The following is a 25,858-nucleotide window of genomic DNA, read 5'->3' on the forward strand; positions in this document are numbered from 1 at the left end:
TGTTTCTTTGGATGGTTGGTTGGTTGGCTCAAGGTGCTTTGCTGGGGTTTTTCACATATTTGAACACTTTTTGTTCCTACATACCCTTCACTTTCAAAGATGTTTCTTGATTTTTTTTTCCTTACAAGTCCTGTTTTTAGGTCTCTAACCATCTTTATTGCCTGAAATCCCTCTAGTCAGCTACATCCTTATTGAAATGTGATGCTCAAACTGGTCCCAGTATTTGAACCAGCAGAACACTGAGTACATCAGATGAATTACTCCTTTAATTTTTCAGGCTATATGTCTTTTTCATCCATCCATGTCTTCTTCAATACCTTGACTATGTCTGTGCATGTAATATTTATGACATGTATAATTTTCAAAACCCACTGCTTAACCATCTGTCCTGTGCCTGTCTATGGCTATTCTGCCCAAGTATAACCATAGCCTTACACCTGCTAAATATTTCTTTATTTCCAAAGCCATTTCAAGATCATTTTCAATTCTAATCCTGTTCTCTGGCATCCTTCCAATTCATTCTCAGCTTTGTGACAACTGAAAATTTAATAAGCATATTGTCTAAAACATAATCCAGATTACTGCTGAAAAAACATACCAGTTTCTAAAATAAACTCCTGTGGAATACATGAGTGAAACAGCAGTAGTTGCTTGGGGTTTACCTTATCTAACCAGTTGTGCAATTATACCTCATGCAACTCACATATAAATACTGCTTGATGTTCCCTAGCTTGTTTATAGGGGACTCTTGTAAGACACTATTCAGAATTTCATTTCTTAAAATGAAAATGTAGGCCATCTGCTCCTTTTCTTTTATCCACAAATTTTAATCTCTTGTTACAGGGTACTAGATAGTTCCAACAAATCCATGCTGATTGCTGTTTGTTACTTTCCTCCAGGTATTTACAAAATGAATATTTGTCTGTAATTTTTCTAGGAACAAAAATGATCGGCAAATCCGTGACAGGTCTCTTCCATCCATAGCTCCTACCTCCTTTTAGGGATGTGTTTTTCTATTTTTCACACTCGTTTTTCTTCTTCAGATTCTCAATGGTAACTGCTAACAGGGCTGAGACTAATTTAGAAAATTCTTCCAGTTTCCAAGTATAGCAAATCTGAGGCACAGCTAACCTGGGAACACCTAACACATTGAGTACTGTCTGATTTGTCCTTTCTCTGTTCTAGGCTCTTTTCCATATACCCAAAATAACACCAGTGAAGACCAATGTGCTTCTGTTAATCACTAGAGCAACACTTTCCTCGAATGTGCTCCTACTAAAAATGTAATTCCAGAACCATTTCTGTTACTCCTCATGTACTTATCGTGTGCACAATCTTTTCTTATACACATTTTTTGGTCTTAGCTTCTTTTATGTGTTTTGGTTTGGGTTTTTTCTCTGCATCTTTTGTATTTGTTATTCTTTTGTATTTGTTCTAAATAATCCAAACTAGTTTTAATTTTGTACATGGTTCCTTCTTGTGCTTGACATAAATGAGCTTCTAATATCTCAGACAAATTTATTTTACTATGCTTTTTGTCCTTCTCCTGTGCTGTCTCAATTTGCATTTTTTCTCTTTATAATTTTTCTTTGGGGAACAAACAATTCTTTAACTTCTTTTCTTGAGACTCTTTACAAAGAGGTTTTGCCCACTGTCCTCTCATATTCCCTTGAAACCTGTTGCTCTAATTCTTTTACCTCTTTCCCTTCCTGAAATCTGAGAGTCAGTTGCAGGATAATTCTCACTCAACCTGCCTTTTCTCTCCCAAGTCTTTAACAGTTTCTCCCTTAGAGTTGGTATGAAATATAATAGCTCCCCTTTAGATTACATTTCCCACTGACTCAAAATTTGGTCATAAGTGCATAGCAAAGCACATTGGTATTCTCCTTCATTGGCTTCCAGCAGGTGACTGTTTATTAAAATCACTCATTTTCACCAACACCTGTACCCTGACAATAAAAATCCCCACCTGTCTGAGCTGTTTAGTGGTCTGTGCAATGCCTGCATAACAATGGAGCCCATGAGCTTTTTCCTATTATTATTATTATTATTATTATTATTACTCACAGAGCGTCTGTATGTCCAACTCCCTCTTCAGCTGGGTCACAGCACAAATATCTGAACCAAAATATACAACAGCCTCTTCGTCCTCCCTGTCCTCCCACCACATCTTTGCTAGGCCAGTTCAGTCACAGTATTGCTCAAGAATTAACATTTGGTGTCCTCTTGTTTATTCCCCATACTTCCTATGTTATTATACAAACAACTTATAAACTAGTAACCAAGTAGACCCATCAACCTCCTCATTACCACATCCAATTAAAAAGATTTCATGGTAAAGTACATCATTGCACATAGTAAGCAAAGTCTTGGTCCCCCCTGTATGAGGCACTCAACTAAAATCTCAATTTTATAAAACTTGGCATCTTCAAAAACCTAAAGAAATTTGACACAAATCCCTCTGGAACTGAGTGAGATTCCTGTCCAGTTTACTGGAAACTGGATTTGGTCCCAAATAATTACAAATGCCCACAAAAGGAAGTCTGCAATCTCTTGAACGACTATAATAATTTATTTCTACATAAACAAAACGTTCCTAAAGACTGTTTAATGGTACTACAATTACTACAATCTTGTCAGAAATAAACTTCAGGGGATTTTATTTGAAGAGCAACAATAATACCATGCCAAGTAAGCACCATCTAACCCATCACAATGTAAATAACTATTTTGTTTCAGCTGTGCCCCAGTGCAGGTATGTGTACATGGGAGCCAGCAATGCGTGTTACAGTGCAGTGCTGCTGGGAGCATGGAGTGAGCTTCAACCTGAGCTACAGACACCTCCTGTCCTTACCTCGACATGAAAAGAGTTAAAACAAATCAGGAATTTCATTTCATAGCTTTGATACTGTTATGCCAGAACTGACAGGTCTCAGAGGGCCTAGCTGAACATTTAAGTCTTCCAGAACACACAAAAGAAATTGAATTTTTCTCATCCATGCCCATCCTGAATCACCTTTTATGTAGCAGGATCAGTCCAGAAGGAGAGTATGTTCCTGAGGTATTTATTCTGGGTCAGCTTATGTCTCTGCACAATTCTTCTCTGCTATAAATGCATTTCAGTCAGTCCCAGTAGCTACTATCAGCAAGTTCCTTCATTAAATATTTCTTGTTTATCAGTCGTTATGGACACAATATTTAAGAACTGAGTTTCTCCTGACTAGTGCCCATAGGCCCAAATTCTAAATGGATTTATTACTATCATCTATGATAAGAAACGTACTTTTCTGGTTACAAATCTGTACTTATTTTGCCTTTATTTGGGTCACAAAGAAAATACCAATGCTGTGAATCTGCTGTTTTAAATATGAAATTTTCTTTCCTTCATTTCTTATTTCAGTAAGACATTTATTTCTAAGTGTATACCACTAGATGTCTCATGGAAAAACTCGATCCATTTTATTTTGCTTCTTAAAATACCATTTCTGACATTACTATGGTTCACTGAATTTTAGTACATGAACACTGGGGTTTGGCACACGAGAATCATCTAGAGCTGAGGTGCTTTTTACACAGCCATGCACCACCTGCACAAGTCATCTGGATTCCAGTTACAGTCAATGGAGAGAAACAGGCACTTTAACAAAGTGATTCTTCTGACCTGCATTACATGCCCAGACTAAAATGGGATTAATTAAAAAGATGGTTTATTGGTTGAGGCAATTCCTACCCCTTTTGAGATGAGTCCTAATAGTCACAACAAGCTGCAAGACTGGTTTCCCCCACTTCTCCATTTAGTATGTGTTTCCTGGAAAACAAAGGAATTCACCCTCTGATGATGATGATGACAGGCTGCTCCTGCAGTAATAGCATGCCTTCTGTATTATTTCATGCATTCCAAGGAGACAGTCTGTGGTCCCCATCTCTTTTCCCTAAGGCACCATGACCATGACTAATGACTGCCACCACAGACATTAATTATTCTGAATGACTGCACACTGCTGGTGGCTGAAATACTCACAGTGTTCAATATTTTATTTTTTTACCTCTCTAGCTCATTCCACATCCCAGCAGTACTCAGTCCATGCTACTTTACCAAGCTCAGATGCCCTGCCATGTTTTGCTATGTGCCAGTTGAATGCAATATTCACATCATTGCTCAAAAAGCAATCCTACTACTATTCTTAGGGACATATTTCAACCCACACATAATTGTGGCATTAAAAAATAGTGGTACAAACACTGTACATACTTCTCCACTGGTTGCTAAGCTCAGCTAAGTGAAATTAATTTTTTTTTTCAGTTTTTCCAGCAGAGGGTTATGTTTCACATATAGTTCCCCAAGATGGACACAAATACCAACAAACCCAAATACATCAAGACAAAGTATTTGTAAGAAAAATGAACTGTCAAAAGACAGTGTATTATGGAAATACACATGCACTGAAATATGTGCACTACTCTAGATGGATTGCTTTGTCAGCAAGACAGAGGTGAACTTTGATAATTTCTAACTCGTCACTCCAAGTAAAGTCAATTTTCTAGTTTTCACCTGGTAAATATGCTTTACATTCAAAATCAGCAGTACAGTCAATCCAGCCATGAATGAATTCTAAAATGGAAATTAACATACAGTTGGCAATTTTAAGATCAGAAAACATATTAGTCATGCTCTCTTGCTCCCTTGATGCAACATGAAATGAAGCTATCAATAAAGAAATCAGTAACAATTCATATATAATCACTGAATAATGTATTTTATTCAAAACATGGCAGGAAAACCAATCAATATACATGTATTTTTTCCTAACTACAGAACTCCCAAGACATAATTTGTATTAGAAAGAATTTTTCAAGAGAAGAAGAGCTGTGAAAATATTTTTTCATCACATTTAAATCAAGACTGCAGTTTTGCCAGCACGACTATCAGGCTGGATCATGGAAACAGACCATCTCCAGCTGCTGTAGCTCCACCAGCAAGTCAGACAGCCCTATAAACATCCCTGTCTAAGGCAGCTATGCCCACTCCCTCTTACAGTAAAAACATCACTTCCCCTGCTTAACTGTATGGAAATTGCTAAGGTGACTTAATGACAGTGTGAGATTTTTCCTGTTTTGTCAGGATTTACTTCTCTTGCATGAGAAATATGGTACACAGACACTCCTTGCAGAGCAGGTGGTAGTTCTAAACTGAATTAGACAAATACTCCTGGACCTCCAAAGCTTCTGACATGGAACTCTATTTTCTGACATCTCACCAGTTCCTACCACTAGAAGAATTAGAAAGACAGCCCTGTACCCCAGAACTCCAATTCCATAAGTATTTTTAATTCAAACAAAAGCAACCCTTTGGGGGTGGTAGCAGTGAGAAATAACCAGTCATGGTCTCAACTTACAGCTACCAAGTACCATTATAATTTCTGTCTTTTTGGCTTTGACTGGGAAGATCTTCCACATGGAAGATGCCATTGAAGAGCTGTGAGCAAACATGAGGACTGAAGAACAGCCCAGAGAAAGGCTGCTCAACCCTCTAATCTATCTGAGTGTACAATGAAATGAGCCAGATAAAATTTATCTGATTTCCATGGATGATATAAGGCAATACCAAGTGGCTCTGTTGCTGAGACCCATCATTTGGGCCAAACCCTGGAACTATTTCAAGAATTTTAGATTACTTTGAATATAAACTAATTTGGAACAAAGCATGCTCACTGGGGCTATCACTTCCATGATACTCTCAAAAAGTCTGTGAAGTGCCTACTCCTGAGGGGGTCACAAAACTGAAACTTTATCTAGGCATAATAGGTGAATACACAGAATGCCTGATACCTTGCAATTCTGTGTTATTAGCCTTTCAGACATAGAACATTTACATTAGAGATGCCATCCAAGCTGAAATAAAAGTATGTACACTCAGAAAAAGTGGTCTGGCAATCAGAGAGACATGCATATTGTAGAGATTTCCTCATACACAACAAACCAAAAATAAATTTCCCCTCCAATCCACATGACTTGGGGGATAATGACTTTTGAGCAGTCGACTACCTAGCACCAATAACTAAGTGCTCAGAATGTCAGTGTAAAAATCTGAAGCTGGATGAAATCCAGGCAGCTTGTTTCTTCTTAATTATCAGGAAAGTGGTCTTCAGTTCATTAGGCAGGAACTGACTGAATCAGAGTCTTGGGAGCACTGCCAAGACAGTCTGTCTCAGGATCAGCTGCTCGTGAAGGACAGGTACCTACTCTTGCTGTCAGTGCTCAGGCTGCAATTCTCCAAACATTGATTCATTGTCACCATCACCTACCAAACACCAGGGCTGTGCTCAGCTACACAGCTCAGTACCAAAACCCTCATTTTGCCAGAGCTGGAAGACCTTGCCCAGCCTGCACTACACACTTGCAAGAAATCAGAGTCACACAATCAACTTTTCTACAGCATTTTCTCTTGGCCATCTGCTACCAGTGCTATTTCTAATGTGTTGAACGACAAGCTATTTCCTCAAGCATCTCTGAAAAAGTATCTAACATAACATGTAGCATCTTGAAGGAGGTCCATGCCAATAGTGAGTCATAAAACCTCCCAAGGATTCTCTTTAAAAGTCCACATGGGGTTTATTCATATTTTAAAATTTCTCACAATGAAGCAGAAGTTTCATCAAGATTCTACTGATCACTATGAAAGCCCATTTGAAGAAACATGAGAAGCCCCAGAAAGACATTTTTTGATAACTTCATTCCAGTTGAGTCATTCAAAGGTGCAGACACCTTTGCACAAGTGTCTTAATATTATCTAGTATGTAAAAGTGCTAATTGTGGTGTGTTAAACCACAGTACCTTCCTCTGCTTCAAAACACTCTGGATCACAGCTAGCACACTCATTGCTGGGTCAAAGATGCACACACTACTCCCTGAAGTCATAGGGGTTTGAATCACTAAGCAGGCTCCTTCACAGAAACTATCTACTCAAACTTCAGCACAAGGAGCTGAAAGAATTCCCTATTTTTAAATAGGGCACCAGAAAGGAGTTTTAACTGAATTTCCCTAAGGACTTCCACAGTACTTAGTCCTCTTTCTAGTCCTATTTCAGTTCTTTCAATATTTGTGCAATTTATCATGATGGAGCTGAAAAAAACAACCCCAGCCAGGCTTCTGGCTCATGGCAGGAGACAGCTTCACTTGGTTCTCAGGAAATGCTTGGTTTCATCTGTCTGGCTAGTGAAAACCAGCACAAACATGCATTACAGTGTCCAGAACACTGCAGGTAGTTATTAAACAATAAAATCATCACAGAAGTAGATTTACTTCCACCAGAAGAGCTTGCCAATATATACCATGCACTATAGTACTTCCTCCATAAGCTTTCCCACCACAGCATAAGGAGTAGCACAACATGTAGCAACACACTGCACTCTGATGTTGACTTGTGTAACCTTCTGTTCCCATTCTCATACAAGCCCAGCAGTTCACAGTGCTACAGTGTGTTATTTGGGATATATATAAAATATGCATAAATATTTGACAAGGCCTGAGCAGACACAGAGCTCTCTGCATACATTTCAATTTTATATTTGCTAGTACTACAGAATAGAAACAGAGCACAGAACTGCACCCAGCTCTTCCTGCCATATTTAGCATTTCATATCAAGCCATACAGTGATGTGATTACATAGTACCTCAATCACAGATATTTTTTCTCATTGAGAAGTCAGCATTAGGATGATATCAGAAAGACTAAATTATTATCTTTTACATACAATGTGAGCAAATATAAATTGCATCTGTTAAAAAAACACATTCTGAACAATGCAACCTAATATTTGCTCATTTTGTTAGCCCATTTAAAGTGGGTTAAAAACAAAAACTGTCTGGGACAATGGTAGCACCTCTCAGAAAATGTATTTAAGGGAAAAGAACCTGCTATGTAGACAGCAGCTGGAAGACAGGAGTGAAAATACATGAGAAAATCTGTGTCAAGGATCTGCAAAAAGTTACAAAGACTAATGCCACAAAAAGGTGGTGGTTGTTCTGTGAAAGGACATATTTATGGCTATTTTATGTGCTAGTGTTTAAAGACAAAAACAAGATCTGATATCTATAAAAAGGATGTAGTGAGGGGAAGAAAATGGCTAGGAGTGACAAAGAAAATAATCACTGATAACTGGAGACTTAAAGATATTAAAAAATTCAAGAAAGCAGAAAAATATATCATTGAGGGAAGACAACAGAAGGTGACCTCCAAAACTTGTGTAAAGAGTGGCTGTAGGGAGAGTAGAGACAAATCCAAAGCTATTGACTCTGACAAGCTTGTCTCAGTGTCCTGCCAGGGGATTTGACCAGTTTAAAACTTATCTAAACAGATAAGGTGAAAAACCTGCCAAGAGTAGGTATTATGGTATGATAGTGTGGTACACAGTACAATCTACCATCCAGCAAAATGGAGAAGGTACACATAATTCCAAACCCAGAACACACCTGTGACCCTTTGGAATGATGCCTAAGTCATAAATTCCAGAGTTCTTCAGAGGCACATGTCAAAGCCTGTGATCCCACACAGAGTGAAGATTTGGTCTGGGCAGCTAAGGGAGTGCAAAACTCAACCTCAAACAGGCTTCACAGAAAATCCTGCAGCCATATGGGATTCAAACAGCAAGCTGAGAATAGGCTCCTAAAAAAGAGGTGGAATCATCTTTTCTGAAAGAATGGTTGCTATAGCAAAGTTACCTTTGGTTTTCACCCTATGGGACCAAGGGAAGGAAGCTTAAACCCACCACTCCCATTTTCCAGAAATGCCCTACATTCTACATTCCCAGCTACTCTGTAATGAGATGCTCCTCATTCCTCCTGGGCCCAGGCTGCTAGGCAAAATGAAATGAGAATAAGCTAACAGAGCTTGTCTCCTGGAATTTTAGCATGCTGATTTTAGGTATGTTGGCTTTGGTTGAATGGGTAAGCCATGCTCACATAATCCTCTATAAGAAATATGATAAACCAAACTTACTAAACAGGTTCCAGATATAACAGGAAGACAGGTAGACAAAAAACATTAGGGAAAATATTTCTGCCAAGTTTTGAAAATGGTTGATTTTGAACATCTGTTTTCTCAACAATTCCAAAATATAAAGTCAAGACTTTCTGCTGACAGGATTCTTTTCAAAAAGCCAAAGGAAGTTGAGAAGACAAATCAAAACTATGAAATAATATATATGCTGTTTTACTTTTTCATAGTCAAAATATAAAGTGCTGTGATGAAATAATACTGGTAACTACACACCAAGGTAAAAAAGCAAGTCCCACACAGCCATCAGTGCATGCTCACCTGCATCTGCAACACCAGACAGACAACTGTAACAAGCCAAAAAATGGCCTACAAATATTATCACTCCAAGAACAGGAGGGACAATAATCACCCTGAAAACACAGATTCCCACAATTATATTTTAATAATAGAAGTTGTCTGTAACTGCATGACTGCTTAACACTCAGAACAAGAAAAAAGGCATCAAGGTCTCACAGAACTAATCTTTTCTAAGAGGAAAAAAACCCTAAGCCTCCACTCATTCAGCTAATGACCTGTCACTGAGAAACTAGTATTTCTCAGAAAGTCCTTAGTCAATGGGAAATGCAGACAGTGCACTCTGAGGACATTAAAAAAGGGGCATTTTTTTATTTTCAGCTTTCTAAATACCCTCAATCTCTCCCACACATACACATTTAGCACCATTATGAACTAAATACTACTGTATTCAAAAGACTACATGGGCAAACACACAAACATATCTATCTTTTTCCTGCATATAGTGAATGCAGTTTCATTTCTTCTTCTATCTATGGATCTTGCAGAATTCCACAGTGCCATTTCACTCCATCTTGTTTTATACTATTACAAGAGGATGCAGAATGGCTGGATAACGTGTCATCAGCACACACAGGATGCTCCAAGGTGCATTACTCTTTTATGATGCTCACTATCACTTAACTCCATTTTCTCAGTATTTACTTAAAACCACTCTGCACTTGAGGAAAAGATGAACCCCAGGAAAATACCATATGTGTGCAGGAGGAGTTCACTGATGAATACTTGGCAATATGACCTCAGACAGCATCAGACTGACAAGACAGTTGGTTTGGACTTCCCAGTCCAAACTTTCCCATAGGCTTTCCCAGTCTATTCCATACCTAAATGACTGTGATGACAAAAGCATCCTTCTCTACTTGCAGCTGATCAAGAAAGATTGAGCTTTGTTCCCTAAACAAGAAATTACTGAATTGCATGAATGGCCTCCTGCAGCAAATTTGTAATAATTACGTCGCATTATTTGGAAAAAGCTGAGCACACCTCCACAAATACTTTCCTTCTATATTCCAGTATTCTCCATTTTCTGCAGACTTTCTTGTCTTACACAAACCTCAACTCCTAGTCTCTTGCCTTAAAACACAGGATCTCCACTGGAACCAGCTCTTGCATTCCCCTACACAACCACGACCTCACATCATTTCAGCAGAAAATTAAACTGTAAGGCAACAGGAAAAAGCACATGAGTGCAAATACAGAAAATTTCTCAGCAACTGAATCCATATCAGAAAACCTCTGAAAAAAGTGCACTTGCCATTTTGAAAACTAAATATAAAATATGTGCTTCTAACTTGGTTTCCTCTTGAAACCTTGCTGTGCATATAAAAGAGATCCATACTTTCAGGAAAACAATACATATAAAATTGTTTTTAATGAATGGAAGGGAGGAAATATTTTTATTTCTATTTTTACTTCACGAGAGAAGAGATGTAAGCTACAATTCTTTTAAATTTGAAAGGGCAAAATACTGAAGATCCTAACCTGAGCCAAATGCTTCACATTTACTGAAACCAATATTCTAAGAAATCCTGTATCCCAGGTAACCACTTTTCACAAAAGCTCCTAGAATTACAGCACAAATTAAAGAGTTAACATCTCACTTTGCCAGGTGCTAGAATTCAGGCTTATAGCTCTTTTCTCCCAGGAAACGAGTTACCTACAGCTGCTTTTCAGCAAAAACTCTGTTAATGATCAAAGAATAAATGAACCCTTACTGTAAGACAGAGTGGCATCTAGCTTCTTTGGCCAAAACAATTATTTGTAACAGAATGTTCTTTTAGAGATCAAACTTAGAGGGAATAATGAAGGCCATAGAGAAAGATGAAGGAACGCCAAGGAAATTGTGTTCTTTATAAACATCCCATCTGTAAGCAGCAGTGCTAAAGAACTTCTTGATTTAATTTGTATACAGTTCCCTCCAGACTTCTAGAAATTTCAGGTTTAATGACTAAATAATCATTCAGTGTAAAAGTTACCAAGATAACAGCACAACTAGGAGACAGCAAAAATATTCTGGCTGAATGAACCACACTGAATTGAATGAATCAGGCTGTTGAGGTACCCACTGCTGGTATGCTAAATAAAGCTATTCTAATTATAAAGAAATAGAGAACAATAAAAAGCAATAAAAATTGAAAGCTACAAGTGTTGAAAATAAGCAGTGCTACGCTTAGAATACTGTGACAAATTAATTTGAAGGTACTATACTTAGTGTAAACACTTATAAATCAGTGTGGGTTTTTTTATACTCTCAGGGGCCTTTCAGTGGGCCAACCTATAAAGCAAAGACAAAGTTATTTACAACTAGCTGAAGCTCTCAAAGTGGCACAGTACACACAGGCCAGTGTATAGATGATTCAAGTCTGGTGAATATTTTCCATCTTAGACATGTACAAAGAGAAATCAATAATATGAAGAAACTTAAAAGTCTGGATAATAATGGGATATACAGAAGAATGATCCTCAAAATATGGTAAAAAGCTCCAGGAACTGCTAAGAGCCAGATGCATAAAAGAAAAAAATGCTATTGATTGTAGCTCTGAGCATGCTATTGGTGTTTGTATCCCAATGCCCCCAGTATTAGAGGGACCAGAGTTCATTACTGCTTTATGGTAAAAAAATTTCTTCTTCTATGTAGCTCATTTGAAACTATTTTCACAGAAATAGTTAGATTGGAAAAGACCTCTGAGATCATCAAGTCCAGCCTCTGACTGGTCACCACCTTGTCAACTAGACCATGGCACCAAGTTCCACGTTCCCTCTTTTCTTGAACACCTCCAGGGATGGTGACTCCACCAGCTCCCTGAGCAGCCCATTCCAGTGTTTCATAACCCATTCTGTGAAGAAATCCCTCCTGATATCCAAACAAAACTGGGTCCACTGGCACAGCCTGAGGCTATGTCCTCCTTTCTTGTTGCTAGCTGCCTGGGAGAAGAGGCTGATCCCTTCCTGGCTACAGCCTCCTTCAGGCAGCTGTGAGAGTGATAAGGTCTCCCCTGAGCCCCCTTTTCTCCAGGCTGGACACCCCCAGCTCACTCAGCTCCTCCCTCCCAGGACTTGTGCTCCAGACCCTTCCCCAGCTCCGTTGCCCTTCTCTGGACTCACTCCAGCACCTGGAGTAGAAAGGGGCCCAACACTGAAAGCTGCTTAATATCTTCATGCTTAATATCTGGGTGTAGATTTGGAAAGCCAGTGCTACAAAGCATCAACACAGAAGTTTCATCCATATTACCAGACTTGGAGCTCCGTGGGCTCCACTAGTCTCGTCTTAATCATGACAAGCGTGGAAAAATACTCTTGAGGAGTCACCTTAGGTACCACATCCCAATCAGTTTTGTCTCAGAGATGCACAGATGGTGCTTGCCCCTGGCAGTGACCAAGAGGGTCACTGAAACTCAGACACCTGAACCAGGTGAGCCTTGGTGGCTTTCTCTGCTCCACTCCTGTGACACACGGGCACTAGATGCCACACCTTGCTGAATTTAAGAGAACAGGGATTTAATTCACCTTGCTGAATTTAAGAGAACAGAAGAGCATTCAGCAGGAATGCATCACTTTCTAAGCAATGGTTCTCATATGGATGGATCAAAGATGGAATTTAAACTTCTCAAGTCTCACAGCAATGGACATAAATTATAAAGACATTTCTGCTTTAAACAAAAAGAACAGGATCCATCATGCAGAAGAAAATCTGCCTAAGCAGAAAGTGGTTCACTCTGCAGAGTGGCTGCAGGATCTAACACCTCTCTGAACTCGTTACAGCTTGTGCTGTAACCCACTCCTCCCTCCAAGGACGAGGGAGGGTCAGGTATAGAGTCCCTGCAGGTACTGCCAGGGGAAAATAATGTGTGATCTGCAGTAAGGAGGAGGATGTACAGAGACACTGTCAATAGTCACATAGAGTATTGCCCAGAGAAAAACACAATAATTTATTGATGATAACAAAACTATCTAAAATAGGCATGAATTCCTACTGTAACACACCTAGTAAGAAACAGGCTTGCCATATTTTCTTTTATTCTTTCTCAAGAACAGTTAAAAATAAGGTGTTTCTTATTATGCTGTCACCACTGAAAACCTAAGAAAAGGCTCAGTGTAAGAGGGAAGATAAAAAAATGCAGTGAACTGTTGATGAAATTTTAAGATCTTCCTCATCATATAAACCCATTCATAACTTCTCAGCAAAATATACTTACCTTTGAAAACTAAAATTTTTTTAAATCAGCTATTAAAATGTATAAATATTGCAATAGGTTTCAGTGGGTACAGCAGAAGGGCCCCAGCATATTTTTAAGCCCTCATGAAGTTAAGTGTTTTTAACATAATACACCCGTAAGGGTGAAGCCTGGTAATGATTCTGTGACTCTTAAAGAATTAGAGACACCACATAAAAGCACAGTACAGAGAGAGCGTGGCTAGCCTGTGGGACAAAGAGAAGGGCAGATATATCAGAGATAAAGACTTTGCTCCCTCATGCTGGTGCATCTGTCCCCCCCAGAATCTCTGTTGGAAGGTAAAGAGACACAACAGACAGTTCCCAACACATGTCTGTGTCTGCCAACTAAAGGATCAATGACTCAACTGACAAACAGAATAGTAGCTCTTCACTGGACACAATCCTCCCCAAAAATAAGAGGACAACATGAAGCCATGCCACTCCAGGTTCATTTAGTGCAGAACACAAAATAAAAACGTCAGTTAAAACCCTCCAAAAGTTATGATGCTAAACATTTGGTGTTAGAGAAGGTGCACATGCACATCCCTGTTGGCTGGTAACAAATTGCTCCCATTAATGCAGCCAGCCCAGGGTTACATTATTGCTTTCCATTAAGTCACTTACTTACACTGTGCCCACCTGCACCACTGTGCAATTTCACAGCCCAGTCATTAAAGTGCGCTGGTTTTACCCTCAGGAAGGAAGGACAGTGGTAGTTTTAACTTTGCAGTCATGAAATCAACAGCAGGAAGAAAAACAGAGAAGTTTCACAAAAAGAAGTATTTGTTAAAAATGGCAGACTGGGAAGTAAACACAGAGTTCCTGCTGGCACCACTTGTATGACAAATGCATTAAGAAACCCAGTGGTTGGGTGTGATTGCAACCAGTCTATAAATAGAGACAACTCCAATTGCTCATATAAATAATGCCTTTGCAAATGATCCCTCTGTCGTGTGTTTTGATTAAAGAGCCCTGCATGAGAAGTGTGAAATGAATAGAAATGCCCCTGAAATTTGCTTCCTCTCTTGCACAATACAATCACTTGCCACCTCAGCCTCCACCCAGCTGAGCACCTCCTTTCTCATTCAAATTGATGGGACATATTTAGTGCTTGTAAAAAATAAGGCCTAGTCTGGAATACAAAGGTCTAAAAATTCGTTATTCAAAAGGCAACTTATGATCAGTCAATTATAACTTTTGGTGTAGAAGGTTTTTTTCTACTTAATAATTCAACCTTAATGCAAAGCTTTTAATGATAAATTTTAAAGCCATTTCATCACATATACAGTTCTTAAACTAAAAGTCACCCAGCATTGAAACTGATTTTGCTTCAGCTTTGAAAATGTCACAAATATTGAAAAGACTTCCTCCAACTCCAAATAAGAATGACATTATGGTCAGAGGTGAACCACAAAGTAGTACATCCTAAGAATTATTTGCAAGAAATATACAGATATGCCAGAATTATGGGCATTATTGGCACAAGTCCAGTTACCTAAAGAATCATAGAATCATTAAGGTTGGAAAAGACCTCTGTAGTATATGGTAGAGATAATTCATGCTACATATGTATAAAATGTTGTAGAATCCAAGCTATGTCTTTGACCACCCTGGCTGGGAGCAGAGTCTTATGTTTATTCAATTAGTTCCCAGACCACGTTAAAATAATATCAAGTCTGTTGACGTATGAATGAAACCTTCCCTGGAATGTCTAAGCCACTCAGGAGGACCTGCACCTGGGAAGATTGCATCTACCATACTCAAGCACCAGGTGCCACTCTGCTACGGGTGGGCAAATACAGGCTCTGCTGAAGTGTTCAGACAACCATCCAGACACCTGGGCTCACTTTTGTCTATTCCTGCACATGTATGGCCCCAGTTCTACATGTGAAGGGACACAAAGGAACATTTGGTCATCCCTGCCTCAGGCAGAATAAACTGTATATAAGCTAGCGGCGTGAAGCAGTCGGGGTGAACCACTGGGGAGACGCTGCCACTTTGTCGGTCGGATCCAGGTTCACCCAGCGCCTGCACCTGGGGTTGACGCGGCCTTGGCTGTGGTGGGGTTTTTATCTCGAAATTCTATTTTCTTAACGATCTAATAAATCATTGCTAAGTTTTCTTATAAATTTGGTTTCCGATTTGATCATTTATAACACCTCCAAGATCATCAAGTCCAACCTTTGACCTAATACCACCATACCAACTAAACATATCAGTGTCCCACATCAATTCATTCTTTGAACACTTACAGGAACTCCATCACTTCCCTGGGCAGCCTCTTCCAATGCTTCACCACTCTTTAGGTGAATCCATTTTTCCCAATATCCAATTATAACTCCCCTGGTGCAACTGAAGCTCATTTCTCCTCATCATTTGTTACCTGGGAGAATACACTGACCCACACCTGGCCACAGCCTCCTTTCAGGCAGTTGTAGAACCAGTAAGGTCTCCCCTGAGCTCCCTTTTCTCCAGGTTGAACACCCCCAGCTCCCTCAGCTGCTTCTTGCAGGGCTTGTGCTCCAGACCCTTCCCCAGCTGGGTTGCCCTTCTCTGGACTCCCTCCAGCACCTCCATGTCTTTGTTGTAGTGAGGGACCCAAAACTGAACACTAGTGTGTCCTTGCCAGTGCCAAGTACAGGAGAAAAGAGTTTTTTAATGGAATAAAAACATTCTGTACCTTGATAAATGTTACTCTTTTTTTTGGGTGAAAAGTCAGCACACTCTTGAAAAATTTGCAATTCAAAGCAAGCATTTCAAACAAGTGTCAGTGCACTATATCACAATTTCAATTGTTTCCCCTCCCAACTTGATCACCAAAACAAAAAAAAAAAATTAAAAAATCATTTGGGAAATCATCACCACAACAACTGACAAAGAAAGCCAGTTGGCACCCCTGGGACTCAGTCTTCACAAGGTCTAATCAGAAAGAAAACATGTAAGAAACTCTACTTAGAAAGTCAGAATACATAAATTAATGACAGTATGTGACAAAATGGCTTATGGCTTTTAGGCAAGTATAGCAGATACCATTACTTAGTGGGTTGCATCTACTGTCATATTTTTTCCAAATTAATACTGTTTTTAACAAAATCATGAACATCATGTTCTACTAAAAGCATCTCTCTACACCAACAGTTACACACTATATTTTGCTAGATTTACCTAATTTAAAAAGCTGGAAAACATAAACCATAAGGTTGTGTGCCATTCAATTAAGTGCTTTATATATAAATTTCTCAGGACAGCTTTTTGTTCTATGTTAGGCGACAGTAATATTCCATTGTTGTGGGGGCCAGAGCATCTACAGGAATTAAATTATCCCTGTTGCTTTTAACTTTAAATCTGCAGTTTCTTGACCATTCCCCAGTCAAGTTCTGTGCAGAAGGTTTTAAGCAACTGGCTGCAGAGTCAGGTGAGAGGATACCATGAGCTGCAGATCACATCAGCAGGTACAGAGCGCTAGCATGGAGATATACATAGCTAACATCTGTGTCAGACTGCAGCAAAGCAGCCTCTAATAGCAGGCAGTCTTTGTCTCCTTTATGCAGCACAGCTTTTGTATCATCACATGTCTTAATCTTCCTTCCCTTTCAGGGCAGGTTTTCTGCAGAGATGGGAATGTGCAGAGAGCAGGCAGTGAGGGTGTCACACCCAACAAGCTCTGCTGCTGGGCACTTGGTGGTAGGCGTACCACAAAGGATCTAAATCCCACTTAATTGTTCTTTTTGACTGCATCAAGCACAGGCTTCCTACTCCTCTCTTCCAGGCCCTTGCTAACCCAGTGTATCAGCTATTGTCACACTGTGTTGCTCCTGCCTCTGCTTTGCTTCTGTGACAGCTGCGTGACCGCAGCTCTCCAACAGTATTTTAGTAATTTTTGCACGTGGACTGTGTTTCTTGAAATGACCCATAAGAACTGTACCTCTTTCCTTCCTCATTCTTGCAACAGACCAATTTCCTGGATGGCTTATTAAAGAAGGCAACTGTGCAGGTCTAACAGGCCCCATACATATGAGGATGAGCTATGGGGCACTCCATACTTGTTCTTCTTACATGGTTTGACTTGCATAGGTAAGAAATTCGATTAACAAAATGTACAGTCTTCACCAACATGCAATGACATATTCATGTCATTGGGCACTACTGAACCACAATGACAGTTTAGATTCTCTGCTGTAATTACTCACGAACAAACTGATCTCAGGAGCACACCTGAAGAAGATCTTTTAGATTAGGATCTCATCTTTTTCAGTGTAATTATGCCACACAGTAGGCGTAAGTATTTCTCCTTTTCCTTCTTAGCTATTTCGCATTTGAAACATTCCTTCACACTAACCATGAGAAAATATGATTGATTCTATGATATGCCTAAATATCCTAGAGAACAGTAGGTAAGCATTATATAGGAAGACATTTCTGCAATGTTCTTTATAAATACATACACACACATTTTTGTCTGCTTTTGGCTGCTTTTTTTGACTTCTTCTATTTGAGCCTAAATCTCGAAGTCGTGATGGCTGGCATTCCCCAGGAACTTATTCCCAAGTGGACAGCATAAATGAGGCAGTTTTTTAAAATAAAGAATAAGATTAGTGCTTATCTTCTCAGTAAGGAAAATGCCTGAAAAAATTAAATTGTGTCCTACAAAACTATCCTTGATATTAGTATATTACTATGATGATATATTGCTATATGTAATATATTGCTTGCTATGATGGGATAGACAAAAAAAATTAACAAAAGAGTAAATGTACTCAGCTCTGGATCAAAGAGAATAGGGGTGAAAGTAGTCCCCAAATCAATGCTACCAAAAAAAAAAAGGTCTCTCCCTCTTGCTCACGGGCAAGGGTATAAGAAACTTGAAAGTAATTATTATTTAGGACTTCTCCCTTTCAGTGTTCCAAGTCCCCAGCTCAGAGAGCACAGTTTTGCTAAAGTACTGCTTCAATCAGAAGCTGTATTTCCAAAACTCAGACTGTGATAGCAGGAGAGAAAAGGTTGACAAGTAGGCGTTGAATTTGTGCCTTAAAGATGCACTCATCACTTACTAGACTGCATGCAAAACAATGCTAAGGATATAAGCTCCCAATTTTGTTGCAGTGTGTAGATGATGTTCAGAGTGAAAGATGGTTTCAAAGATTGACTGAAGCTTTGAGTTTAGGCTGATGGGGGTTCCTCCTCTGTGACTGGTTATTTGAAAGTGAATCTCCAAATTTTCATTATTTTCTTGTGTATCTAGAGGGGAAAGAGTTAGTGTTTCCATGCAATCTCAGGTTTAACAAGAAAACTAAACAAGGCTTTAACATTTCCATTTAATATTTCCTCTGGCAAGTTCGTTTTTCTTTATTTTCTCAATGAATTCTCTTTCCTATTCTATGTAATAAATATATACAATTTTCCTCATGAATGAATTGTGGCATTGTAGCAAAGAAAAAATTGCAGCAATTTTTCATTCTGGCAGGCTCATTATAATTCTTCACAATAATTGTGAAGACACCACAAATCAATCTTTTTCACTTTCACACAAAATTGTTATTAGAACAAGAAAAGGAATTACTCACCATAGCCCCGTAAGGATGCATTCACATTAATACAACAAATACTGTAATTCCATTTTGAACAACTTGCTATGTAAAACATGCCTTGTCTTACTCATCTTTTATCCTTCAGAATAAATCTTCTATAGCATGAAGGTCAAACCACATGAAGTCACAGATGGAATGGAATTGTTTTGGAAAACTGGTAAGCAGATACAACAGCCTACAGATTCATGCTCTATCAGTTACAGTGGAGGGAGCCTACCTCCCTAACCTAGCACAAGTATGGAAGAACAATATAGTACAGCAACTAAAGAGGAGATCATCACAGATACAGATACTGAAATATTTTAGATAAAAAAGATCAGAACTATTAAATAATGACTATCAATATACACCTGCTCTAAATTTATTTTAAAATCCTTCCTCTTTCTTTCAGCAACATGGATACATTCTCATTCCACAAAAACTTCCATTATTGTATTTGTTTCAAAATCATGAGTTTTGAGCATCCTGGTAAAAGCATTGGAAGATTATTAACTTCTCTGATTGTGTGTTATTTGGATCTCTGAGATTATCAATAATGAATGCAAACTCAGAAGCAGGTTAAAACAGAAAACAAAGTATGACTGTTGAGGTATAAGAATTTTGTGCTCCCACTGAGACTCTCCAAACCAATGTGCCAGTCACTCATTTCTCTTCCCTGGGCTGGAGAGGACAACTAGAGGCAAAAAAGGTAAAGATCATGGGTTGAGATTAAAGCAATTTACTGGAAACAGAAAAAAGATAAGGAAAGAACAGTAACAGCAACAATATTAATATTAATAACAAAAGTGTGCAAAAAAGAGGGAGTGAATCACATGTAAAAAGTGCTCAGCATGAAGCTCAACTTGATTGCAGTTGCCCTGACCACTGCCTCTGTCTCAGAACTGGCATTATGCAACCACTCCCTCCGGTTCAGAACTGGCGTTATCCAACCACTGCCTCCTGCTCAGAACTGGCGTTATCCAACCACTGCCTACTGCCCAGAACCAGCGTTATCCAACCACTGCCTCTGGCTCAGAACTGGCGTTATCCAACCACTGCCTCCGGCTCAGAACTGGCGTTATCCAACCACTGCCTCCTGCCCAGAACCAGCATTATCCAACCACTGCCTCCTGCCCAGAACCAGCGTTATCCAACCACTCCCTCTGGCTCAGAACCGGCGTTATCCAACCATTGCCTCCAGCTCAGAACCAGCATTATCCAACCATTGCCTCCAGCTCGGAACCAGCGTTATCCAACCATTGCCTCCAGCTCAGAACCAGCATTATCCAACCATTGCCTCCAGCTCGGAACCGGCATTATCCAACCATTGCCTCCAGCTCGGAACCAGCGTTATCCAACCATTGCCTCCAGCTCAGAACCAGCGTTATCCAACCACTCCCTCTGGCTCAGAACCGGCGTTATCCGACCACTGCCTCCAGCTCAGAACCAGCGTTATCCAACCACTCCCTCCGGTTCAGAACCGGCGTTATCCAACCATTGCCTCCTGCTCAGAACCAGCATTATCCAACCATTGCCTCCAGCTCGGAACCAGCATTATCCAACCACTGCCTCCAGCTCGGAACCGGAATTATCCAGCCACTGCCTCCAGCTCGGAACTGGCATTACCCGACCATTGCCTCCAGCTCAGAACCGGCATTATCCAACTGCTCCTTCCAGCTTGGAACTGGCGCTATCCACGCACTCCCTCCAGCTCAGAACTGGCATTATCCAAGTGCTCCCTCCAGCTCAGAACCAGCATTATCCAAGCACTCCCTCTGGCTTGGAACTGGCATTATCCAAGCGCTCCCTCTGGCTCAGAACAGAACCACCACCACACTGCTGCCTCCCCCACACTCACTCACCCCGACCAGGCTCCAGCCCAGTCCTTGGCACAGTCCCAAACAGGACCACTCCCAAACAGTGCTACGGATGAGGCCACGCTGCTGGATGCAGGTAGGGCTGATGTATAAACACACTTTCCCATACCCATCTTACATACCAGTTATATACAAAAATGAGATTAAAGGTATTGGTTAATCAATCTGACAAACTGATACCCTGCTAGGTTGTCTGAGCTCTTCCTCAAACAGGCTGGGCAACAGTCCCTAAAGACACACTTGATTCGTATTTCAACACCAATCTCTGGTTTATGTTTCATATGTCTGAAACAAGACCAGCCCAAATAGCTGAAAAACCTACAATGATCAATTTTATTGATACAAAACCACGCTCATAATGCTTTTCAAAGGTTATACTAAGACAGCAGGAAAAACTACAATTTCCCATAAAGAGGGATACACAGTAATTTGTGAACTCAAAACACAACTCCCCTATTTTCTAAAGAAACAGGTGCTATCTAGCTTTACCAACTTGTACAATTTAAAAATTATTACTCTGCACATTTTATCAGTTTATAAACGCAGTCAAGAAATACGTGGTTGCAAAGACATCTAAACAAACACAGAAATACAGATGAAACTTCAATAAATCATCTAAACCATCTACCTAAATCATCTATGCAGTGCTGCAGTATGAATTACACCTCTATTTCTTCAAGAAAAGGTGTTACCTTTCTTTAAAACTTCTGAGATAACACAACATTCCTGTGCAGTTTAGTCCATTGCTTTACTAAGTATTTAGTCTAAGAGTTTTCCTCAAGACAGTGTAAATATTTGTGTGTGTAAAAATTAGGCCAATCATTATTTGTTTACTTCCTTCATTCCCTGCCACCTCCTTGGGACAAATATTGCGAGTCCTCTCTATAGCAACCTATCACAGAGCACAAGGCTTATCTACTTATTCCCAACATCTCCCTCTTCCCCCTTTCCTTGCCTTTTCTCCTCCCTTCCTCCACCACCTCAAACTTTGCCCTATAGTATGCATCTACAAAATCTTTCTTTTTTTATTAAGCCTCAAGAGTTACGACAAAAACGGCTTAAACACAGCTGTATCTAAAACCTGGCATCACATTGATTTGCAACAGTTTGCCTATTTCTGTAACTCAGCTTCATCAATGGGCTCTGAAAAATTCATATTCAACCTCTGCTCATCGTATATACATTAAAACACTTTGATACAACCTACTAGAATCTATGCTTCAAGTTTTGGAGTTTTAAAAGAAGAACAAACGAAAGTTGAATGTGAACCACTTTAAAACTTCCTGAAGTAATGCAGATAGCCTAAATTTTGGGTTTTTTTGAACAAGAATACTACTGTCCAACTATACACTGTAGTATGGAAGAGTTTTTGTATACATGCAATGCAACTGAGAGAAGAAAAAGTTTCATGAGCAGAATCTGTCACTAGAACAGCCAAAAAAACTGAACCTGGAAGGAGGCAGAAAAGCTTGCAAGCACACAGGCTCTTCTTCAGATCTGCATCAAAAGCAACAAATCTCAAGGTAACAAGAAGACAGGAACAAACACTCCCCACTTGAACATCATGATGTTATTTATCAAACATTCTGAATGAAAACAGTGGTTAGGAGTGGAGGCAAATGTGCGTGTTCTTTAAGCATCACTAGGCCTATGTTAATACTTCACTTTTCTACAGGAACTTTCCTCAAATTTCCAGAAAGCATAAGACGAAACAAGAGCAAATTAAACACTAGTTTCTGTGACTGTCTCATTTGCAGAGGAAGTGCACAGCAAACAGTCTATGCAAGAAGAACTAAAAAAAGGAAGCTGGATCAATTAATTGCATGGGATTGCATGGGAAACAGCCTTTATCACTAACTTTCCACAGAGCCAGAAGTGTTGTGGGGCAGATCACTGAGATCAGTTCTTCATTCCCAAGAGCCAGAGTCAGCAGTGGCCTGGCAGCCAGGAGGGCCAAGCATGTCCTGGGAGCATCAGGCACAGCATTGGCAGCTGGGCAAGAGAGGGGATTGTCCTGCTCTGCTCTGCACTGGGGTGGCCTCATCTCGAGTATTGGGAGCAGGTTTGAGTGTCTCAACACAATGAAGATCTAAAGCTATTATTCCAAAGGGGGGCTATGAAGATGGTGAAGGTCTGAAGGAGAAAGCCAAGGACTGTATGAGGTCACTTGACTTACTGAGCCTGGAGGAGACTGAGGGGAGACTTCACAGCTCTCTACAGCTTCCTAACAAGGGGAAGGGGAGGGGCAGCTACTGATCTCTTCATTCGGGTGACCACTAACAGGATCCAAAGGACCAGCATGGAGCTGTGCCAGGGAGGTTTAGGCTGGACATTAGGAAAACTTTCTTCACCCAGAGAGTGGTTGGGCACTGGAACAGGTGCCCCAGGGAAATGACCACAGCACCAGATGTGATGGAGTTCAAAAAGCATTTGGACAATGCTCTTGGGCACATGTGGTGACTCTTGGGGTGTCCTGTGCTGGGACAGGAGTTGTGATTTACTGCAAACTTAGGATATTCTATGACATATGTGCTTTAAGCAGGACCAGGGGCAGACTGAAGCACAGCATTCTCCCTGATCCAGTGGCTCTAAGGTGCCTACAGCTCAGTGCACCACACCCTTATTGTTATTCAGCAAAGGATTTGAGTCTTACAGTGATGGTAATTGTAAGAAGGACCCTGACAAGGCACAATATGTTTTCTTTACTGTGCTCTGTTCATGCAATGTAGATACAGTCTCAAATTCTGACAGCACTTTTTCTTCTGGTTTTCCTCACCATGACAATGGCAGCCTTAGTGCTTAACTGAGTTTTAATACTAGATACCAGTGTATGTCAGCTGTGTCCTTGCTTCTCTCAGAAATGTGACATATTGGACATTTCAAATTTGGGATTAACTACACGTGTGTAATGAACAAAGGTGAATCCAACATCACTTGAATTCAGTTTGGGGAATATTCATCACTCAGAAAAAGCAGAACCAGTGATTCTTCTTGAAGAATTCTTCTGGAATTATTGGTTTATCAATAAAGTTCTTCATTCTTCTTTCTTCTGTCACTTGATATGCTTCCACAACACTACATCCTACCTGAGCATTTCAAAGGGGACTTTACAGTTATTTAATTCCCACTATTATTTTTGGTGCAACCCTAGCTTCTGCCTTACTCTATAAAAGGGAATAGCACTTCATTTCAGTATGCTGCCTTTCTCTGACAATTTTTAATGCCACAGGAAAGTGGGTGCCAATCTTTTTCAGAAAAACTCAATATAGTTGAGTTGATTGAAAATCACAAGTGAAATATTGTTCCTAGGGACATTTTCTATTCTTGGCTAGCAATGTCGATTTGCTCTTCCTAAATACTAGTTTATATTTAACCATTTAATTTGATATCACCTATGCTCTTCCATAATTTCAGAAAGCAATTAGCCATTCTTTCACTAAGAGGACTCCTGTAGTCTAAACGCAGTAAAATTCACCATGTTACTTAAGTACATTGTCATGCTTCCTGCAGGAATTATTAAATTGAAAAGCAGCAGTGATATATATATATAAATGCTACTCTGGGCATGACTAATCCAGTCCACACAATGGTTCAGGATACTGCAGACCAAAACTCTCATTTTGTCACTTTCTTCCTAATGGCAACTTACACAAAGAAGAATAAATTGTTCTGGCAAACTTGCTCCCAGATTTCCCCCTGTATGACGCTGCACAGAGCCTCCCACATCCTGTCTGAAGGACAAAGGGGTGCCCTTCATGCTCCCCTTTTTTCCCACACCCAAGTCTCTTGATCGCCTCAACAGTTGTTTTCTTTTCTCTTCATCTTGGTGCCACCAGATTTGAAAATAAAAATAAGGATTAACTACTTGCAGCTGTCTCATTGTTCATTCTAGCTCTATAAAGTATTTTTAATCTCCTCTTCTTACTAAACTCCTCTTGTTAAGAGTGTGATATCTATTATTCTTTGTGCACAGCCTAGAACAATGGAGTGCATTATTAACCAGCCCATGAGTAGCTGTCACCAGCACTGTAAGTGTATTTTATGTACAGAGCCCACATTGCATATATACACATACATATGAATAAACACACTTCAGAGATATCTAATTAGGGAGCTCAATAAATTTTAAGAACTGGAATTCCAGAACAGCTAATTTATCCTAGCTTATTTCTAGCTTATTTCTGCTTTTTTCCTCTACATACCAATGACAGTTCATTAATACATTCTCAGCATGTTAACAGGAACAGCTGTTAAATAATAAATGCTGGGCTGTATTATTTTCAGTAGGTGCTTCAGCAATTAAGCTCTGGGTGCCTAATTTCTAGCTCAGTTAGGAAAAATAACTATATCTTATGCAACCAAGCAAAATACTAGGCATTACCCAAAGAGTAACAGCAACATCAAAATACCCATTGTAGAGAATTACTGTTCTCTGGGAGGAAATGTTGGAAACCCAATGCAAATCAACACACCAGAACCTCCTGTATTTCTGCTTTATTTAAATCAATCCACCCTCAGGCAGCACAACTCCAAGATCTGTGCAAGAGAAGTAGAGAGAACCTATGGGCAGAGGCATGACAAAAGGCACCCAGAAGTCACACACTCCCAGAATCAGTCTGCAATATCATTAATCACATGCAACATGAAACCACATTCTAGAGCTAACTCTCCTAATATTCACCACTAGCTTGGGGAAATATTCACCAGAAGAAAATCTTCAAAAGCAGTCAAGAATCTACAATATTGCACATTTCAAATTTTAAAATAGCTCTTAGCCAAACAGCCTAAAATTAGGAGAAGCTCATATTTGAGGAAAAAAACCCCTACATTTCATTTGGTCTGCCTA

At 39.8% G+C, this 25,858-nt stretch overlaps 1 protein-coding gene across 1 annotated transcript in view; it reads right to left on the minus strand.

The window, feature by feature from the left end:
• Positions 1-25,858, minus strand: part of PRKAR2B (protein kinase cAMP-dependent type II regulatory subunit beta) — a 76,483-nt gene that overhangs the window by 18,279 nt on the left and 32,346 nt on the right. The gene's annotated exons all lie outside the window — the stretch shown is intronic.

This window comes from Agelaius tricolor, unplaced genomic scaffold (assembly GCF_023055355.1).
Source record: "Agelaius tricolor isolate 1412-34295 unplaced genomic scaffold, bAgeTri1.0.p SCAF_3, whole genome shotgun sequence".
Lineage (NCBI taxonomy): Eukaryota > Metazoa > Chordata > Aves > Passeriformes > Icteridae > Agelaius > Agelaius tricolor.